The following is a 20,968-nucleotide window of genomic DNA, read 5'->3' as shown; positions in this document are numbered from 1 at the left end:
TTTACAATTAACTCTTCTATTGTAATTACATTTAAGTACAAGACCCTGTTCCCGGCAGGAATAATGGTGTTTAACTTGTCATTCAAGTTTAATTTAAACTTGAATGATATAAAATTGTAACAAGAAATAAATGTTGACTAGATTTCAACACTCTCAGATACAGAAAATAGATTTTAGCCACTTTAACTCTGGCGTTTATATTTTGGGCATGTCATTAAATGCAGAAATGTTAAACTTTTTTCCCAAAAAACATTTTTATAGTGGTGTGCGCTTGTAGATCTGCTATTTGCAAATATCTTAAGTATTAAGTAGGGTGTAAGTGGTTCATACTTGTGTTTGTTTGTTTGATTGATTGGTTTTGGTGACATTACATCAAAAGAGAACAATAGCACTTCCTGACATAGTATGTCAGGAAGTGCTAATTTGCTCTTTTTACCCTCAGTGATGCTTTTAACCTTAATGATACAGTCAACAGCATCACTGAGGGGCTTATTTCCATTGTGGTCCTCATTGCGGTTTCATTAGAATACCTTGGTTAGAAACAATCGTTTAAAGGGATTGTAGGCGATTCAGAGATAAACAAAGAAAAAAACTCCAGCAGTTCGTTTCCCCGACCACCAGGGGGTGACGCACGGAGGACCTCCATAGAGTTAAGGGGACTTCTAAACGGGCCATGCCGAATATAGGTTACTTTATTCGGATACAATTCGCGGAACTGCCCGCCCCTGCCGGTTCTATGCATTTTTATTTTTAAATAGGCTCTTTCATGACAAATTGACCACATATATGAAGTTAAACAACTAAATTCTATCCAAACGCTTTCTGAAAAGTAAATTATGTGCCTCAAAAACGAAGTTTGAGAGCATTTTAAAACCGAAAGGAAAAAGTTCACACGGACACGGATGCGCACATGCGTGCGTTAATTTACGGCCCGCCACAATCATAAACAGTAGGGAAATACGGATTTCAGAAAGAGGACTGTGTTTCAATGCAGGAAAACACCCCAGCATCATTATATAGTGGCTGATAGAGGGGAAAAAATGCAAAATATATATATAGAGATATTTTTCAAATTTAGACTTAATGTTGCCAACAATCCCTTTAATGTCTTGATTTGAAATGACATTTAAATTAACCCTTTTATATAAACACTGGTCTTAAATGAAAACCGAGGATTAAATTAGTCTAATCTGTGTGATTGACAGGAGAGATGATCAGAGGAGCAGGGTTGTTGCATGTATTAAAGAATGGATAGAGTTTGTCAGTGAAGGTGCATCCAGTGAAAGAGTAGAGATGAACTCTGGTCTCCACATCATAAAAGGAGACCAGACCCTCCTCATAATTCACAAACACTCATACTTTCTGGATCTTCTCTCTTACAGGGATGGAGACATTAGGGTAACTAAGAGCATGGAACTAATTTCCATTCATCAACCTTAGAGTCCAGTAACCTTTCGGTGTGATTTCTCTCTTCCTGTCGATGGACTCTCTGGCCACTCCGAAATACCAGTCAGTCTTATCTTTAACCTGAACCTCATAGTAAAACTTTCCTGACGAGAAGCTTTGTTTTCCTAAGACTGAAAGCCAACTGGTGAATCTCACTTTGTAGTCTGGGAGATCTTTCTTTATGTTTCCATATTTCACTTGTTTTCCATCCTCAGACAGGATGAGGTAGGGATGTGCTGTATCAGGGTCCAGAGTTACATCCACTGCATATTGTTGGATCCTCCTCAGCTCATCACTCAGCTTCTCCATCTCCTGACTGAGTGTTTTCTCCAGCTGAGCCACAGCTGTCCTCACAGTGCCCACATATGAAGACTGATGGACTTTGACCTTTGTCCAGTCCTTGGTGGGTGAAGGGGTGTTGATGGAGGTGAAGTTCTGGAGGAGGTGGAGGTGGTCTTCAGTGTGTGAGAGCTGCTTCAGCTCAGAGCTTCTCTTCTTTAACTCAGTGATTTCCTGTTCCAGCTCTTTAATGAAGCCTTCAGCCTGTTTCTCTGTTGTTTTCTGTTTCTCTTCAATCACATCAATGAGCTCAGCCTGGCTTCTCTCAATACAGCTGATTATAGCAGTGAAGACATGCACACTGTCTGCTATCTCTCTGTCTGCATCTTTCTTGCTGAGCTTTACTGAGTGTTTGACCTTCTTAATCTTCTCCTGTCTCTCCTGGATCATCTGCTGAACTTCAGCCTCTGTCTTTCCCAGCTCAGCCTTCTTTCCATCACATTCTTCTTTCAGAGATACAACCTGATGTGACTTGTGGTCTAACACAGTGCAGAACTGACAAACACACATGTGGTCAGTCTTACAGAACAGCTCCAGAGGTTTGTCATGTTTCTTACACATATAATCTTCCAGGTTCTTTACAGGGTCGATGAGTTTGTGCCGTTTTAACGCTGTGAGTCTCTGATGAGGCTCCAGGTGAGTCTCACAGTAGGAGATCAGACACACCAGGCAGGTCTTCAGGGCTTTGAGTTTGGTCTCAGTACAGACGTCACAGGAGACTTCATGTGGTTTAGCAGGTTCTTGGTTTGTGCTGGAAGTTTGTTTCAGCTGCTTTGACTTCCTGAACTGATCAGCCATCTCTGAGAGAACTTTGTTAACAGAGAATTCTGGTCTCCTATAGAAGGTTGTGTTACATATTGGACACTTACACACATCATTAGTGTCCCAGTATTGAGTGATACAGGTGTTGCAGTAGTTGTGTCCACATGGAGTGGTGATTGGATCAGTGAACACATCCAGACAGATGGAACACATCAACTCCTCTTCAGACAGGAGAATGCTGGCGGACTCCATTTCTACACACTGGGAATCTCTGCTGTCGGGCAGAAACCAGCTATGTCATTCATTGGTTCAACATTTCTAAAACCTACACACGGATGTAAAGGGTGTTCAATAGCTCTGATAATAAAAAAGTTAAAAAATGGAGCTAGTTGCTTTCTGCCCCACAGCAATGATTTAGGCTACAGTACATATGGTATTGACAAACCTAATTCAGACACCACGAACAACTATAACTGTAGATATGTTTAAAAAGTCGTTCTAACTCAAGTTGATAGCTTCTCACCACAACTATAACGACAACAGTGGTGAACGACATTGTTAGAATCCTCTTATTCTACACTGACAGCCAATCAAAATCCATTTTAAATTACAAGGCATCAAGTTCATTATAGTTTATCAGTGTGTGTGCTCACGTCATTATCATTATACTAATTATCATTTATGGTGCATCCAGCCCTTTAGACTCTAACATTAATTCATTTGAAACACTTCAAAGAACAGTGTAATTTCAGTCGTTCATGCGTTGTTTATTAAATCATATATACACCGTACTCACCTGTCTATGTCTTTAAAGTCTTCTGTGTTAATGATAAAATCCTGTTGATGTGAGGTTTTTATACACACTATGATCTCAGCTGTCACACTGCTATGGGAGTGTTTTACTTGTGTGTGTGAAACATAATTGAGATGTCAGTCAGCATTGCTTCACTCCTTGTAAAAGTTAATGTTTCTCTGGACTCCATGCCGTGAGCAGGTTCAAAGGTGCAGAATAATGTTTTATTCTGCTACTGTACTGTATGTGACAGTGGTGGACAAAGTACTCAACTCCAGCACTCCAGTACTCGAGTCAAAGTATAGATACTCCTCGTCAAATATTACTCAACTACAAGTAAACGTTGCTCAGTAACATTTGTACTCAAGTTAAAGTACTGGAGTACTTGCTTTTGGAGTACTTAAGTAGGCCTATAAAAGTATACAAATTACTAAGTACAAAGTAGTATACATTTTATATTAAAATAATTGCTTGTAGATAAGTTCCTTTTTGAAACGCAACACTATCAAACTACAGAGTTTAGGCATGAAGGCATAGACTGTAGCTTCACAGACCAAACACAGTGTCATAATGTATGTACATCATCATACAATCTGGCCATACCAGGCTAATCTTATGATTTATATCATTTGGTTATGATTACTGTGATTAAATTACACCTATAGTCTATGTCTGTAACTGTGGTGCTATTATCAGAACATGGTACAAAATGTTATCCATGACTACAAATGTAATGATATAATAGTAGAGAGGGCAACACAATCATTTCAACAGTAATGTACAAAAAAACATTTTCAAGAAAAAACTTGGAGGTCAATGTTCACTTCAGAGCAGCTGATGGGAGGAAGGATTTGAAAATTGTGTGAACAACAAGACTGAATGGGTGGATGGATGGATGGATGGATGGATAATACTTCCATACTAGTGTACAGACAGTTGACAAACAGCTCATGTTTGTTTGAGTGTCTGTTATATGACTCAAGATCAGAACTAATTCATCTCAGCTAAAGGAATAACTCTGGTTGTGTTGATGTTTAAATCTGACCTCAGATCAGAACCAGGCTCATCTCAGCTAAAGGAATGACGTTGGTCAGTCCTCTACAGCTGCTGCTGTTCACCTCCAAGAAGATCATGTCCAACAGAGACGTGATGGAACTGGATGACTGGTGACATTTCATTTAATTTCAAACCTTCATTTCTCCTCACATATCACAGAAGATACCCTCATTTTCAGCAACGCTTTGTACAAAAATAGCCATCACAACGACGGAAGAATTGACATGAAATAAAACAAGCATAAATGAGCATCACAATAAAACAAGCAAGTTAAAGGAGTAGTTCACCCAATAAACGACTTATTTTCTATCAATTACACAGCCTTGAATTCATGGAGATTTTTTTTGTTTTTGTCTCATTCCTAATAGTCAGGGGATATTAAAGAAATCTTGGAATAAATTCCTTACCAAGAAATTTCTTCACCAATGTGTTTGTAAAGGTGTCTAGTAACACATCTCATAAAGACTGAAATGCAGTTTCCCTAGGGGAATTTTTGACAGCTGCTGAAAGTTGGGGTACCCACCATAACCTTATGCAGGGGGGAAAAAATCTAAATTTAATTCTGTTTTAAGTATCTTGTGAGGGGTCAAACTAGGGTGTTTTTATGATTCTGAATCCATTGCAAGCATTTGTTTTGCACCAAAACCACTCTTTGGGCTAAAAATGGCCATAGCCAACCCTTTCCAGGTAATTTTTTGTGTAAAAAGCCCATTGAGATTGGGCCGTTTTTAGCCCAAGGAGTTGTTTTGGTTCCAAAAAAATGCTTGCAATGGATTCAGAATCATAAAAACACCCTAGTTTGACCCCTCACATGCAACTTACAACAGAATTAAATTTTGATTTTTTTTCCCCCCCGCATTAGGTTATGGTGGGTACCCCAACTTTCAGCAGCTGTCAAAAATTCCCCTATGGAAACTGCATTTCAGTCTTTATGAGATGTGTTACTAGTCACCTTTACAAACACATTGGTGAAGAAATTTCTTGGTAAGGATTTTTTTCAAAGATTTGACATTATTCTGATAATATTCCCTGACTATAAGCCAGTACTTTGATGAACGGCAGAAAGATGCTAATGTCTTGTAGCAGACTCGGCAAGTCTCATACCAGAGACTCCATGGTCATCAAAATATTGGCTCAGGAATGCAACAAAAACAAAAAAAAATCTCCATGAATTTGAGGCTTCATGGGGTGTGTAATTGATATAAGTATTTTTTTTGGGTGAACTACTCCTTTAAAATGACCATATAACTCAAAGCAAAGCAATTACTGTATGTTGACGAACAATTATTATAAGTGATCATAGTCGATTTGAACAGGGGAAAAAAAGAAAGATAGGAGAGCATTAATTTCCACCACTAGATAGATGACTGTACTTACAGCACTGATGCTAGACCCTTTTTTATTTCAACAACCCCCCCCAGTTTGAGATGCATTAGAACACAGACTGGCATTTGATGTCATATATGTTGCTAATCTAGGATCTGTTTATAACATGGCTCTCTCATTTATGTCAGTTTACATGATACTTTAGAGCTCTTCACAGGACTTATTTATAGTATACTTTTGTACTTTTATGCAAAATGTTGAATACAGGACCTTTACTTGTAACAGTGTTTCTACATTGTGGTTACTTTTACTTAACCACCACTAATGTAAAAGACAGTGTGTCTGTCTTTTACCTGCTCACCTTTTTAACCCTGAACCAGTTTGATGACCACTGAGAACGTATAGACCATATATTTTTGATAAAAGTTATACATTTACTTACTATGCTCTAGGAATAAAAAAAAAACAATTATTATCATTCTTTATTAACTTTAAGTTTATTTTTGCATTTGCATTAACATCAGAATCATTGCATTCCTATTTTCAATTAACTCTTCTATAGTAATAACATTAAAGTACAAAATATTGTTATACTGTTAGACTGTTATCATTCCTGCTCATTAAGGAACAAAAATGTTGAGTTTGACTTAAACTTGAATGACATAATCAAATACAATCAAGTTATTAAGAAATAAATGTAGACTAGATATCAACATTATCACATACGAGAAACATTTTAACCACTTTAACTGGTGTTCTTATTTTGGGCATGTCATTATAGGCAAAGAAAAACGTTTCTCGAAGATATTCAAATCTTTTTTCAAAATCGTTTGACATTTTCTCCATGTTTCAAAAATAGCAGATCTACAAGCTCACAGCATGTCGCGATGTGAGCTGTGCTATGTAGATATGCTATTTGCAAATAACTGAAGTATAAAGTAGGGCTTTAGTGGTTAATAAATAAATGCTTCAATGGAAAACTTAATTTACCATCTCTGGTTGTACTTCACTTCACACATTGTGTTGTGTTGTGTGAAGATGTATTCTAGTGTTTCAATAGAATACATCTGTTATGAACATTTAAATGGCGTGATTTGATGACGGTTAAATTAACCCTTTGATATACACACTTGTTGTCTTAACAACTTAAACTAGATATATTTATTTGACCGGGGTACGCCAGGGCTCGTATTTGTTCTGCTAGTAATTAATTATTTTGCCAAAAATAGCTCACAATGTGTCATATTGTGAGCTTGTAGATCGGCAATTTTCCGCTGAATGTTCACCCCCAGAATTGGGGCGCTAGGTTTCATGTGGTTAAAATTTACATTTCCATGTGAAGATGAGGATTAAATTAGTCTAATCTATGTGATTGACAGGAGAGATGATCAGAGGAGCAGAGTTTTTACCATTATCGTGTTTCTCTGCATTAAAGAATGGAAATATTTTCTCAGTGAAAGCGCATCCAGTGAAAGAGTAGAGATGAACTCTGGCCTCCACATCATAAAAGGAGACCAGACCCTCCTCATAATCCACAAACACTCCAACTTTCTGGACCTTCTTTCTTACAGGGATGGAGACATCAGGGTCAGAATGAGCATGGTACTCATTTCCTTTTAGCATACGTATAATCCAGTAACCATTGTCGGGGTTCCATTTGATGCTTCCCTTCCTGTCGATGGACTCTCTGGCCACTCCTAAATGCCACTCAGTCTTATCTTTAACCTGAACCTCATAGTAAAACCTTCCTGAGGAGAAGCTTTGTTTTCCTAAGACTGAAAGCCAAAGGGTCAATCTCATTGTGTTGTCTGGGAGATTTTTCTTTATGTTTCCATCATGCACTTGTTTTCCATCCTCAGACAGGATGAGTTGGCAGTGTGCTGTATCAGGGTCCAGAGTTACATCCACTGCATATGACTGGATCCTCCCCAGCTCATCACTCAGCTTCTCCATCTCCTGACTGAGTGTCTTCTCCAGCTGAGCCACAGCTGTCCTCACCGTCTCCACATATGAAGGCTGATGTACTTTGACCTTTGTCCAGTCCTTGGTGGGTGGAGGGGTGTTGATGGAGGTGAAGTTCTGGAGGAGGTGGAGTTGGTCTTCAGTGTGTGAGAGCTGCTTCAGCTCAGAGCTTCTCTTCTTTAACTCAGTGATTTCCTGTTGCAGCTCTTTAATGAAGCCTTCGGCCTGTTTCTCTGTTGTTTTCTGCTTCTCTTCAATCACATCAATGAGCTCAGCTTGGCTTCTCTTAATACAGCTGATCATAGCAGTGAAGACCTGCACACTGTCTGCTATCTCTCTGTCTGCATCTTTCTTGCTGAGATCTACTGAGTGTTTGACCTCCTGAATCTTCACTTGTTTCTCCTGGATCATCTGCTGAACTTCAGCCTCTGTCTTTCCCAGCTCAGCCTTCTTTCCTTCATATCCCTCTTTCAGTGATACAACTTTATGTAACTTGTGGTCTAATTCAGTGCAGAACTGACAAACACACATGTGGTCAGAGTTACAGAACAGCTCCAGAGGTTTGTCATGTTTCTTACACATATAATCGTCCAGGTTCTTCACAGGGTTCATTAGTTTGTGAGGTTTTAAGACTGTGATTTTCTGATGAAGTTCCAGGTGAGTCTCACAGTAGGAGGTCATACACACCAGGCAGGACTTCAGGGCTTTGAGCTTGGTCTCAGTACAGACGTCACAGCAGACTTCATGTGGTTTAGAGGGGTCTTGGTTTGTGCTGGAAGTTTGTTTCAGCTGCTTTGACTTCCTGAACTGATCAGCCATCTCTGAGAGAACTTTATTAACAGAGAATTGTGGTCTCTTATGGAAAGTTTCTTGACATAGTGGACACTGACACACATCATTAGTGTCCCAGTATTGGGTGATACAGGTGTTGCAGTAGTTGTGTCCACATGGTGTGGTGATTGGATCAGTGAACACATCCATACAGATAGAACACAGGAACTGCTCTTCAGAATGGAGACTGCTGGCGGACGCCATTTCTGCACAATAAAGTATAAAGTATCAATTGTTGTTCTTGAATGATTACATTAAACCTACAACAACCTTACATTATGACATATTGCATATACAGTACATAGTATTTACACAGCTAATGCAGACACACCAAAAACAACTTGACTCTAACTATAAATATGTTGTTTTAAAAGTTATAGGTAACTCAAGTGGATTGCAGAGTTCACACCACAGCTATACAACAGTAAATGTTGAATGCAATCACAGGCAGTGCACCAGTGCACCTAAGTAGCCCACTCTTCCTGGTGCCCAGTCTTCACCCCCCAAAGTGCCCACATTTCCTAGTGTCCAGTCTTTCTGGTGCCCACTCTTCTCCCCCCAAGGTGCCCACTCTTCCGGGTGCCCAGTTTCCTTGTGCCCACTCTTCCCTACTGTCCAGTCTTTCTGGTGCCCACTCTTCTCCCCCCAAGGTGCCCACTCTTCCGGGTGCCCAGTTTCCTGGTACCCACTCTTCCCTAGTGCCCAGTCTTTCCGAAAAGATGGTGCCCACTGCCCAGATGTCCCTAGTGCCCACCTTTCCTGTATTCAAAGATAATAGTGGTGAATGGTTTGGTTTTGAGCCGGGAAAAAGCCTGGCTAGTGAACAGTTAACACTGACAAGACAACCAATCAAAATATAGGTTCATTTACAAGGCATCAAAAGGGAAGAGTTTGCTTTCAGGTTGCCAGACCAGCGCGTTCCGTCTTTATTTAATATTATTGCCAATTCATGAAGAGCAATAGTAGCCTAACCCTTATTACAATGCTTAATTCTGTTTCGCCACTCTGCAGTTATCGATTGGATTAAACATTAATTTGTTCTACAAGCATTTCATTCTAATGTGGATTGGGCGATGCCTTTCCTGTTACCCTAGCTGTAGAATACAACTCTCGTAGACGTATTTATGATTCTGACGTTTTCAATCTACGAGAGTTGTAGACACTCCTCCCCATTGTCACTGGGACTTTCAGCTCCTAGCATGTCCGGGGCTCCAAACATGTACAAATGCAAAAATAAGGTGCTTACCCACAAGCCCCAAATGTTAACTAACTGTCCGGAGTTCTAGTGCAATGTAATAATCCATATCTTTCAATAAAGAAGTGTTTTAATCCCGTCTGTGGCCGAACGCCATTTTTTCACCCTCGTTTACTTCATGTTTACATTGAGTGTAATTCCGGGTTTCACCAGATGCGGCGCGTCACTACCGCCCATTGGGAACTTCCGACAGAATCGGCCACAGACGAGATTAAAACACTTCTTTATTGAAAGATATGGATTATTACATTGTACTAGAACTCCGGACAGTTAGTTTACATTTGGGGCTTGGGAGTAAGCACCTTTATTTTTGCATTTGTACATGTTTGGAGCCCCAGACAGGCTAGGAGCTGAAAGTGCCAGTGACAACAACTCTAGTAGATTGAAAACGTCAGAATCATAAATACGTCTACGAGAGTTGTATTCTACAGCTACTGTTACCCTCTGATTTAGTGACATCTGCTGCACTGCATTAACTCTGTCAAAACTTAAAGACCAAATATTAACTTTATCCTGTTGGATTCATTCAGCATAATTATCCTTCATGTGACTGGCCACCAACAGAATCTATTGATATCAAAACAAGTGGCATAAAGGGTGAAATGATCGATCGCTTTGTGTTTGTAACATAAACTCTAAGTAAGTTTCGTTTTCGTTTATAAACAAATGCTTTGATCTGAAACGTAGTTGATAAAGACACATCATCCAATCCACACAGCAGTAGAAAACATTGAACCTACCGATAGACTGTTGACGATGTTAACTTTATCTGCTGTAGCCCCTCCAACACTGTCTGTCTCTGAGTCTGTCTGTCTGTCTGTCTGTCTTGACTCTTTCTGTCTGCTTTGCTGCACACGGACTACTGACAGTAGTTCTACAGTTGCTCCTAGGTCCTAGTGTCCTAATCTAAGACCATGATATAAAAGGCTAATAATTTACAGGCTGCTGCTCATGTTTTGAGTGCAAGATAAAAATGACTGTTAGCAGACTGTCATTCATTCATCCAAAGTGTAAACTTATAGTGCATAATGTATGTTATGTCATCAGAATATTAGCTCAGGAATGCAACAAAAAAAATCTTAAATGATATAAGTAAGTTTTTGGGTGAACTACTCCTTTAAAATCACCATATAACTAAGCAGATACTGTAAATGTTGACGAACAATTATTATTAGTGATCATAGATTTGAACTGCAAAAAAATGAAAGATAGGAGAGCATTAATTTCCACCACTAGATAGATGACTGCACTTACAGCACTGATTCTAGACCCTTTTTTATTTCAACAACCCCCAGTTTGAGATGCATTAGAACACAGACTGGCATTTGATATTATATTTAATCTCTGAGACCCCCAATCTACACTGTAAAATCCTCAGTGTTAATTTAACTCTGAGAGTGTACAGACGGAACCAAATGGACCCGTAAAAGGGTCCATACTCCACTTGGTTCAATTTGTACACTCTCAGAGTTACAGGCCCTCACAGGTCCATTTGGACCCCTGGTGGTCCCCGGACACGATTTGGCAAACCGTGGCATTAGTGATCCTTAAATCTATGGAGGTTGATGACTGCTGAGATGACTGTAGTTACACCATACTATTCCAAGGGGTATCCAACTCACCCCATTGCTAGGAAAACTCACTCCGGAAAACTCACCCCACAGGGTAGGAAAACTCACCCCACAGGGTAGGAAAACTCACCCCCAAGATTTTCGGGGGTAGGAAAACTCACCCCAGGACCTGAGAAAACTCACTCCGGAAAACTCACCCCAATGTTTTTTAACTTTGTGAGCTTTCCATTTTCACAGAATGCTTGGGGTAAAACTTTTTCAGTCATCCGCGGACTTCTTTTTTTCGCCGATAAAGTATAGTTTTGGACCATGACGGAGGCGCGCCGACTCAGCAGACCTTGAGGCTGAGGAGTTGCGCCTGAGCGCCTCCAGGCGTGAGTGCCCGCAACGACCAGCCGATGGTCTGCTAGTCGAATCAGCGCCGTCCGAGTTACAGTATGTACCGATAGGGACAGAATAGTAAATATTTTTGGTGGGGACTGCGTTTGCCCCACTCACTGCGTTTGCCCCACTGACTGCGTTTGCCCCAACTGCCACTCAAAGTGACTACTGGCCAATCACAGTGCGTCTCCCCCGGGGTGAGTTTTCCTACCCCCGGGGTGAGTTTTCCTACCCCCGGGGTGAGTGTTCCGGAGTGAGTTTTCTCAGGTCCTGGGGTGAGTTTACCCACCCCCCGGGGTGAGTGTTCCTAGCTCCGGGGTGAGTTTTTCTTTTTGAGTTGGGGTGAGTTGGTTTTGGAGTGAGTCTTCTTGTATTCCTGCAGTCCCTGCGGTACATGAAAACTCCTGTTACAGTCAAGGATCACCTTCAACCTGGTGTTTGCACTTTCTCCATTTACGGTCCTACATCTCTATAAACGTTCAGATTTCAAATATAAAGTGCTTACCCCATGGCCACGGATGTTACAATTATGCACGGGACTCTCAAAAGTACCCGTATATTCTGTATTGTTCAATGAAAAGCATTTTAATCCGATCAGTGGTAATTTTTTCATAATGTATTGCAGTGCAATACACCTACCAACCGATAGGGTCACTCAGTTGAAAGCAATGGAGAAAATGGCCACCGATCAGATTAAAATGCTTTTTATTGAACAATACGGATGATACAGGTACTTTTGAGAGCCCGTATATACATGTAACCTCCGTCGCCATGGGATAAGCACTTTATATTTGAAATATGAACGTTTATGTAGATGTACGGGCCATAAATGGAGAAAGTGCATACACCAGGTTGAAGTTCATCCATGACGGTCGTGACAGTCGACCGTCGTGTATCCATGGCTATTACTCCCTCTAACATTTCCCATGTTTTTAGTTTATTGAAATAATGTCATGCATATTTGTCCAGTGCATAGCCTACTGCAGGCCTTGTTGACTACATTTAGAAGAGATTTTTAAGCTCTTGCTCCTGAAATGATCGATTATTTTTAAGGGGAAACGCCATCATTTAACATGCAAGTCAATGGGTGAGAAGCAGAGATTGCCAGGCGCAAATGGTAGTGTAGGTAATTAATGTATTTGTGCAAGATGACCCTGCTACTGTATATAAAATGTGTATATTACTCGTTCATCATGGTTCATGTTCAAATAGCTCAATCCAAAATATAATGCTGTAGGCCTAAGTGTTAGGCTGTATTTACGCACCTGCTTAATTGTAATTAATGCTTAAACATCATTATGACCGGTATTTTTTATCAGATGTCTGATAAATTTGATTCATTCCGGACATTGGGACCAGCAGGTTACAATCCTATAGCGCGACCCCTGGTATAGACCACATTGCTTAGCAGAGTTCAGTGATGCAAATGCATGTCAAGTTGATCAACAGATTGTATTATTCTCCAATGCAATAACAGTACTGAAATGAAGGGCAATAATGGGAGCCCTTTTTTTTTATAAAGTAACTTAAAAGTTACTTTTCACAGTAACGCATTACTTTTTGGTGTAAGTAACTAGTAAAGTAACTGAGTTACTTTTAAATGAAGTAACTAGTAATGGTAACTAGTTACAACGGTGTCTAACCGAGTTATACTTCTCCAGTACAACGGTGTCTAACCGAGTTATACTTCTCCAGTACAACGGTGTCTAACCGAGAGTTATACTTCTCCAGTACAACGGTGTCTAACCGAGAGTTATACTTCTCCAGTACAACGGTGTCTAACCGAGAGTTATACTTCTCCAGTACAACGGTGTCTAACCGAGAGTCCATGCAGATCACAGTTGACAAATATTATATATTATCGGAGCTATTATTAATTTTATCGGTTTTATCGGGATGACGTCATAATTCCTTATATCGAACCGATAATTATCGGGCCGATACTTATCGTGCACTAATAATTTTATCGCGAATTATTTTTATATTTTTCTCTGTTGTTGGTGACAACTCTAGTGCGTCCCATGGACGCCACTACGGTGTCATGAATGCGTCCTTTCACAATATTGTGTGTCAGCGACGCACGACGCAGGCCTATGAGCATCTCTGCTCAGTGCGGCTGCAGAGTTCATGTGCAACATCTTGCATGCGTGGCTGTGGCTTTACAGTTTTCCTTCGCCGTGTCTGTAGGTCACCCCCAGGGACCCCCAAGGGTCTCCAGGGACCCCTAAGGGGGGGGGGGGGGAACCGCGAACCTCCTTTTTTTTTTTTTTTTCATCCCATGATTTTGTACCCCCAAACGCTATTTTCTTTTGGGGGGGGGGGGGGGGGGCTGCGCCGTCCACCATGACATCTATGTCATTCTTTCTTGTTTTATAATTATTATTATCACATAACATCATCATAACATAAAATCATCATAACATTTCTTGAATTTCATGATTTACACAGTGAAAATCCCCATTTGATATTTATTATTTATTATATATTTATGTATTAGTGAAATAACACCATACCACCGCCATTAGCCTTTTCAGGTCACGCACCCCCTAGAGGGCGCTCGCGCACCGCAGGGGGGGGGGTCTGGGAGATAGGTGGGATTAATGATCATTGCAATGTTCTTATGTGAAAGAAAATATAAAAAGGAATAAAGAAAAAAAGAAAAAAATTACAAAAAGGTTATGTATATGGTGGAAATATTTTGATGTGGTGTTATATTTAAACTCAATGTTGATGGCACACTGACTAAAAAGGTTGCTGACCCCTGCTATAAGATCTAGTGGTAGCAGAAACCTATGTCCAATGAACCATGAACCAATGTTTCCTTCTTGGAACAGTAACCATTTCCGTGATAACAACGAGCTCCACCAATCACATATGTTGCTGCTACAAGATCGTGGGTAGTGTAAAAGGTTTCATAAGAATTGTTGCTTCTATATGTAGCCAGTCAGAGCTGAGCCTCAGGGGCCACCATAGGGACGGCTGCACTGTCCACCTCCTGGTTTTCAACAAGGTATATGAAAAGAAGGTATGGTCATCTACATCATTTTCGCTATCATGCAATTCCAGCCGGCAGATTCGTCGCACCATGGGAGCCAGACTGCAGCCTTGAGTTCGGTGGAATGCATTGGAGTTAATGAGAGCCCGGTGGACCAGCTCATGAACAAAATATATTTCTGAATGACTGAGACCTTTGTAAAGTAATTGCTTCTGGAAAATAAAAGAAGACATATCACACATTGTTTTCTGCTATGTTGCTTTTCAATGTGTACACTGTGTACGTTTATTGAGCTATCTAAAGAGCACAAAGTACGCAATACTGCAGAGACAGAAACCAGTGTTGCCATGTCCACTTAATATTACAAGCGACTTTGGGCATATGTTTCTGTGAAGATGCTTGCGTCTCTTCCTTTTAAAATAAATTCCTTGTTGAAAACCAAGGCTATGATGGAAGAAGGTACAGTCAGCCTATGGGCCGGGCAGACGCCATTGGAACGGGAAGTTTGGTGAAATACTTTGAAGTCTATGGCAGCCGGCTGGACCAGCTTGTGAACAAACACTATTTCTGAACGATTGTGTCCTTTGTCAGATAATCGGTTCAGGAATATCACAGGGTTTTTCCCATATTATTTTTTTGTATTTCTTTAGCATCTAAATTTTATTGAGGCATCTAAACAGTGGCATGTATCGTTTCTGGCAGTGTTTTTGTGAGAGAAATAAGCAACCAGGTCTAGGAAAACAAGCCCAAAAGAAGCAACTATAGGGCCATTATGAGCATGTTAAAGCTTTATACTGTATACATTGTAATAGACGATCTACAAGCTTACTCGTGACGCATTGTGAGCTTGTAGATCTGCCATTAAAAAAAAGAAAAAGTGAAATATTTGAAGATTTTTGAAACACTCTAACAACACATCTGGTATGGGGCTCCCTGGCACAAAACATTTTCAGATGAGGGTTAGGGACAAATACATATCATTTTTTATGTCCATGACATAAAAATAATTGAGAACCACTGGTTAAAATATTTTTTTAATTGTGAAAGGAAGCCCAAATAATCAACTACACTTTAGAAAAAAAAAAGAAAAAAAAACGCAACCCGCAACTACCAATATTTACAAGCAAAGTCACAGAAAAATAAGCCCAAAGTCGCTTATAATAAGTGGACATGGCAACACTGGTTTCTGGCTCTGCAGTATCGCGTACTTTGTGCTCTTTAGATAGCTCAATAAACGTATGCAGTGTACACATCGAAAAGCAACATAGCAGAAAACAATGTGTGATATGTGTTCTTTTATTTTCCAGAAGCAATTACTTTACAAAGGTCTCAGTCATTCAGAAATATATTTTGTTCATGAGCTGGTCCACCGGGCTCTCATTAACTTCAATGCATTCCACCTAACTCAAGGCTGCAGTCTGGCTCCCATGGTGCGACGAATCTGCCGGCTGGAATTGCGTGATAGCGAAAATGACGTAGATGACCGTATCTTCTTTTTATATACCTTGGTTTTCAATCAGTGTTATTATTTAAATGCCCTGCAGTCTACCAATCGATATAGGCTACTTTGTGGTTACTGGCTGTGGGTCTTCAACTTATGCCTGTTTAATGCTGGTTTGATTGATTGATTGACATTTTTATTAGTCAAAAGAATGTAAAACAACACAGTTACATTTATAATACTTTTGTCTAAAAGGCCCGACCAAAAAAGTCCTTGCGGACTTGTTTCCGTTGGGGTCCTTGAATTAATTTCATAGTATATAGTAGCAACCAAACAGTTCAAAAATCAACATAAAAATACAGAGAAAAAATACCTCTATGTACAAAAAAAAGCATGACAAATTAAAGATATATACAAAAAAGAGGAAGGGGGGGGTCGTCTGTCTACAGGGAAACTGGTACTAGCTCCTCTTTTGGCCTCCAGAAAGATTAGTTTTTAGGGCTGTTTTGAATGAGCCCAGCGAACTGCATTTTTTGAGGGATGGGGTTAGACTACTCCATACCTTGGTGGCTGTGCTGTAGAAGGAGAATTTGCCCGTGTTTGTTTCATGGGTGGGTGGTACCAGATTGTTGTTTACGCTCCCTCTAGTTTCGTGACTGTGGGTGTCACTAACTTTTTCGAGGTATTTATACAGATATGCGGGTATAGGGGGCATTTCGGGCAAATCTGCATTTACAATTTTGAAGACCAGTCCCATTTTTAGTTGTTTAACCCTGTCTTCCACCCTGAGCCAGCCTAGGCTGGCAAAGTGAGTGGGAGAGAGGTGGGTCATGGGCCCCAGTCCGAGAAGTAGTCGAATCAGTTTGTTTTGGGAGGTTTGAAGCTTAGTCTTCAGTGACACTGAGGTGTTGGAGTACCAAGAGGAGCAAGCATAGTCAAAAAGGGGCTGAATCAGGGCCCCTGAGAGGGTCCTGAGGGCCTGAGGGTTGACAAAAGAGGAAACTCTGCCCATAAATCTGGTTCTCTGGTTTACTCTTTTGACCACCTTTGTTGCCATTCTTTCACCTGTCAGGTATTTGTCAAGAATACATCCCAAATAGGTCATCTCTTCTTTGCTAGTGATGATTGTGTCATCGACTTTGACCTTGAAGTCTTTACCTTCATTTGACTGAGGGAATGTTTGGTCCCAAAGAGAATGGTGCCAGGGAATGGTGCCAGGGTTAGTAGGCCTAATGTGTTTCATGCCTATTGTTTTAATCATGTTTATATGTTGATATTGTAACTAACTCTGCAGCGATAATTCAGGTTGATCATGTGCCAAACTTTAAAAAAAATCCTCTATGCAGAATATCCATGTGAGTTTTACTTCTGAGAACTCACTGTTGAGTTTGTTGATATGATGTCATGCCTTTGGCCCACTACACAAAAGCAAAAGACATTCTGGCACTATTATATTGCCTGTGCCATGTAATGGTATCCAAAGTTGTATATTGTAGACTTAAAAATCTGTCACCTAGTGGCCCCATCTGTGTCCTCCTTTACCGCTGTAGCTCTGGGACTCAAAACATGTAACATAAAAAATGTAAAGTTAATCCAAAGTCCCTACAGTCCCCTCATGCCTGTAGTAAAAGACTGGGGGATAAAATGATATTCCGCTTCCTGGGGGATAAAATGATATTCCGCTGCCTGTTATCGTATATTATGGACCCTAAGTTGCATATATTAATCTAAATTAGATGGAACTGTGAAATGTAACCTTGCTAAAGTCAGAAGAGTAATCATGAGTGTGTTGTGACTGGTGAATGCCTGGTGAATGTGCTAATTCTAACACAGCTACAGCTGTCAATCTAACAGCTGAGCCGAATGGTCATTGCTATTTGTATGTGTACCTATGTTTGCGTCGCTCTTATCTTTAGTACATACCTTATATGACTATTTAGAATAGCATCTTTGGTAAATGGTCTACTATAAGAACTGTGTAAGATGGGTGTTTGGAAGGACTGTCACACGTCGTGAGGCTGCTGGTGGAGACCAGGGGCTCCTGCTCCTGGTTCTCCTGCTATGCTGTTTGTTTGTTGCTGAATAAACCGAATCATGATCAAAACCTGGAAACCTGACGTCTTCTCTTCTCCTCTTCTTTATTACAACCAGCCTGGTAGCCCGCAGTTTAATGCCTCAATTACACGACACTGTGAACCAATCTTTAAATGTGTTTTTGATAGCCAGAGCTGAATGTAACACGGAAGCGCGTACCTGATCTGCTGCTGAGGGGGAGGTCACAGATCAAGGTTCAAGGATCTTAACTTGTTAAATCTTGTGTACAGGTGCATAAGAGTAAACTTTACTTTTGTTCGTCTAGTCGAACATTGAACCCATAGTAACATGATAAACAACAATAGTGATAGGAAAAAACTAACAAAAAAAAGCATCTATACATTATACCTACAGTCCTACAGTCACTTAGCAGACAAAGCGACTTACAATAAGTGCAATGTGCGTGCGTGTGTGCGTGCCTGCGTGCGTGTTTGAATTAAGTTGTCTATGGGCGATAAGGGTAAAAAATACCACTAAAGTACATCTCACAAGCCTCGACCATAAATCTGAGACACAGCCCAGTTACATAATATAGTATATGGCCTGCTGCAGTTTCTTAGGATAATTTATTTAACCCAAATGACACATGATCCAATGTAAGTAAGATCATGGGTACGCAAAGAACAGAGACTGTAGTTCAACAGTCCTCCTCAGAGAGGATTTTTGATGATAACAATCACAAGTTCAATGTAATTACTCCTTATCAGTGCCCAGCTACAAAAGCCCAACAGTTTTTTGGTTGCTTATGTATATATCTTTAAATAATCATTTTCACGGTCTGATTTTGCTAGATGGTTCTGAACATATATATACCAAGTAAAGTCCGGAAATATGATTTGGATAGATTAAAGCTGTTCTTGCTAATTTGTTGAAAATTCCACTTTATGCAACAAAACCATTTTATGGTCATTATCCTTGTCTATGGACCCTCTGTACACTGATTCCACATACATCACCGGGTTTTGGCCTTTGGTTTATGCTGTCACTATGCAAAGTACAATCATCTTGTTCTATTCATAGAAGCTGCCTAGATTGTAATACAATAAAGCAATAAATGAAATGTAACCAAAATGTTCTCATAAATTGTTCATCATGTATGAATGTCAATTTATATGACTTTATGAAAAATCAACTTAAGTCAGTGTCTTCTATACAAATATTAACATTTTCAATTGATTTAAAAAATAAATAAGCATTCCATTACATAGATAATTGACAACATCAAGCAGATTATTTTTGTTGTTGTTTTTAGCAAATTAGACATAATTAGAGTCAACATATTGTACAGCGATCCATTGTATACCCTCCATGACTGTACTCCATGACCTGTTTTCTGTTGCCACATGCTTTGACTACAAACTTAATGGTGACAATCATAATCTTAAACCAACTGGACAGAATCCAGTGCTGCAAAAATGTAATTGAGTTAGTGTTCAACATAGTTACTTAACCTCTCACATTGGCATTATACTATTATTTATTATCACCTCTTATATGAATTATTGTTTTATTTTAATATGGTGACAAAGTTAGTTCTCTTAGTGGCTGTCTACAAAATGTTGTTTGATCATACATGCAGGCAAAAAGTCTCATTTGTTAAAATGGCAAGTATAAAGTAGTGGGTGAAATTATTTTGTGCAAGCTTACTACGACTGTAGTTACATAGATAATTAAATTAGGGTAAGTGATATTTTTTGGTTAAAACAACGTTTTTTGTTAAACGGTTAAAGCACTATATTCTGATAGTAATCATTGCTATATAGAGTGGTTGTTCAGTAACAGGGGTCTCCCTGTCTCTCCAGCTCTTTAATAAACAGAAAATACATTTTCAGGTGGGTTGCCAATTTCAGCCAATCAGGAGAGATTACCCATTTATCAGCTTATATGTTATAGTGTTCCATTCCAAATTTGTCCGCTAATTTCTTTGTCTGATCACTTCCAATTTCACTTGTATGTTTTGCCCCCTGTCCGTCCGTCCGTGTGTGTGTCCGTGTGTCCGTCTGTCACCAGCTAATCTCCGGCACCGTTGGCCCGGTCGCTCCGAAACTGTGCACACACACTCCCTGGATGCCAATTCAGAACTTCTGCCCCAAATCTTTCACATGGGCCTGTTATAACGCCACCAGGAGGCCGATTTGTGCAAAACCCATTTTTTTATATTACTCCTACAAATTTTATCCAAACGTCATGCAAATCAGTACACAGTATCACTATAGTCATGTGATCAACACGGATCTGTCCAATTTCCCATATTCTATCCTCATTGCCTAAGGTTGGCTTCCAAAGTTTGCAGGATTGGTCCGTTTTGAACAAAATGCCTCAAAGTATACACACAGCTTGCGATTTCCATGAAATTTCACACGCACATTCCCACTAAGCCGAGGAAGAAATGCCACCCTTCTCACATTGGCCTGTTATAGCGCCACCAGCAGGTCTAATTTAGCAAAACACATTTTTGGAACAAAATGCCTCAAATCATGAATGCAGTGTCAATGCAAGAATAAATGATACGGTTGGCACCCTTTTCACATTGGCCTATTATAGCGCCACCAGGAGGCCAGAATAACGTACCTGACCTGGCGGAGACCTGTGCTCCGAGGAGCACTTTTTCTAGTTTAATCTGTATCCTTTGTGAGTTCTCTCTCCTGATTGGATAACATTGTTATCCAGACCTGAAAATGCATTTTCTGTGTAACACTTGTGTGACGGCATTAAG

At 40.0% G+C, this 20,968-nt stretch overlaps 1 pseudogene across 1 annotated transcript; it reads right to left on the bottom strand.

Moving 5' to 3' along the window:
- Positions 1–1,103: 1,103 nt before the first annotated feature.
- Positions 1,104–10,622, bottom strand: LOC308102894 (annotated as a pseudogene). Its single transcript, XR_013935001.1, has 3 exons — positions 10,511–10,622; positions 7,092–8,721; positions 1,104–2,821 (listed from the first exon to the last, which is right to left on the bottom strand). The product of XR_013935001.1 is annotated as an uncharacterized misc_RNA (transcript).
- Positions 10,623–20,968: the final 10,346 nt, after the last annotated feature.

The sequence above is a fragment of the Gymnoscopelus braueri genome (assembly GCF_963280865.1).
Source record: "Gymnoscopelus braueri genome assembly, chromosome: 16".
NCBI lineage: Eukaryota > Metazoa > Chordata > Actinopteri > Myctophiformes > Myctophidae > Gymnoscopelus > Gymnoscopelus braueri.
This window is presented reverse-complemented; position numbering and strand designations above follow the sequence as displayed.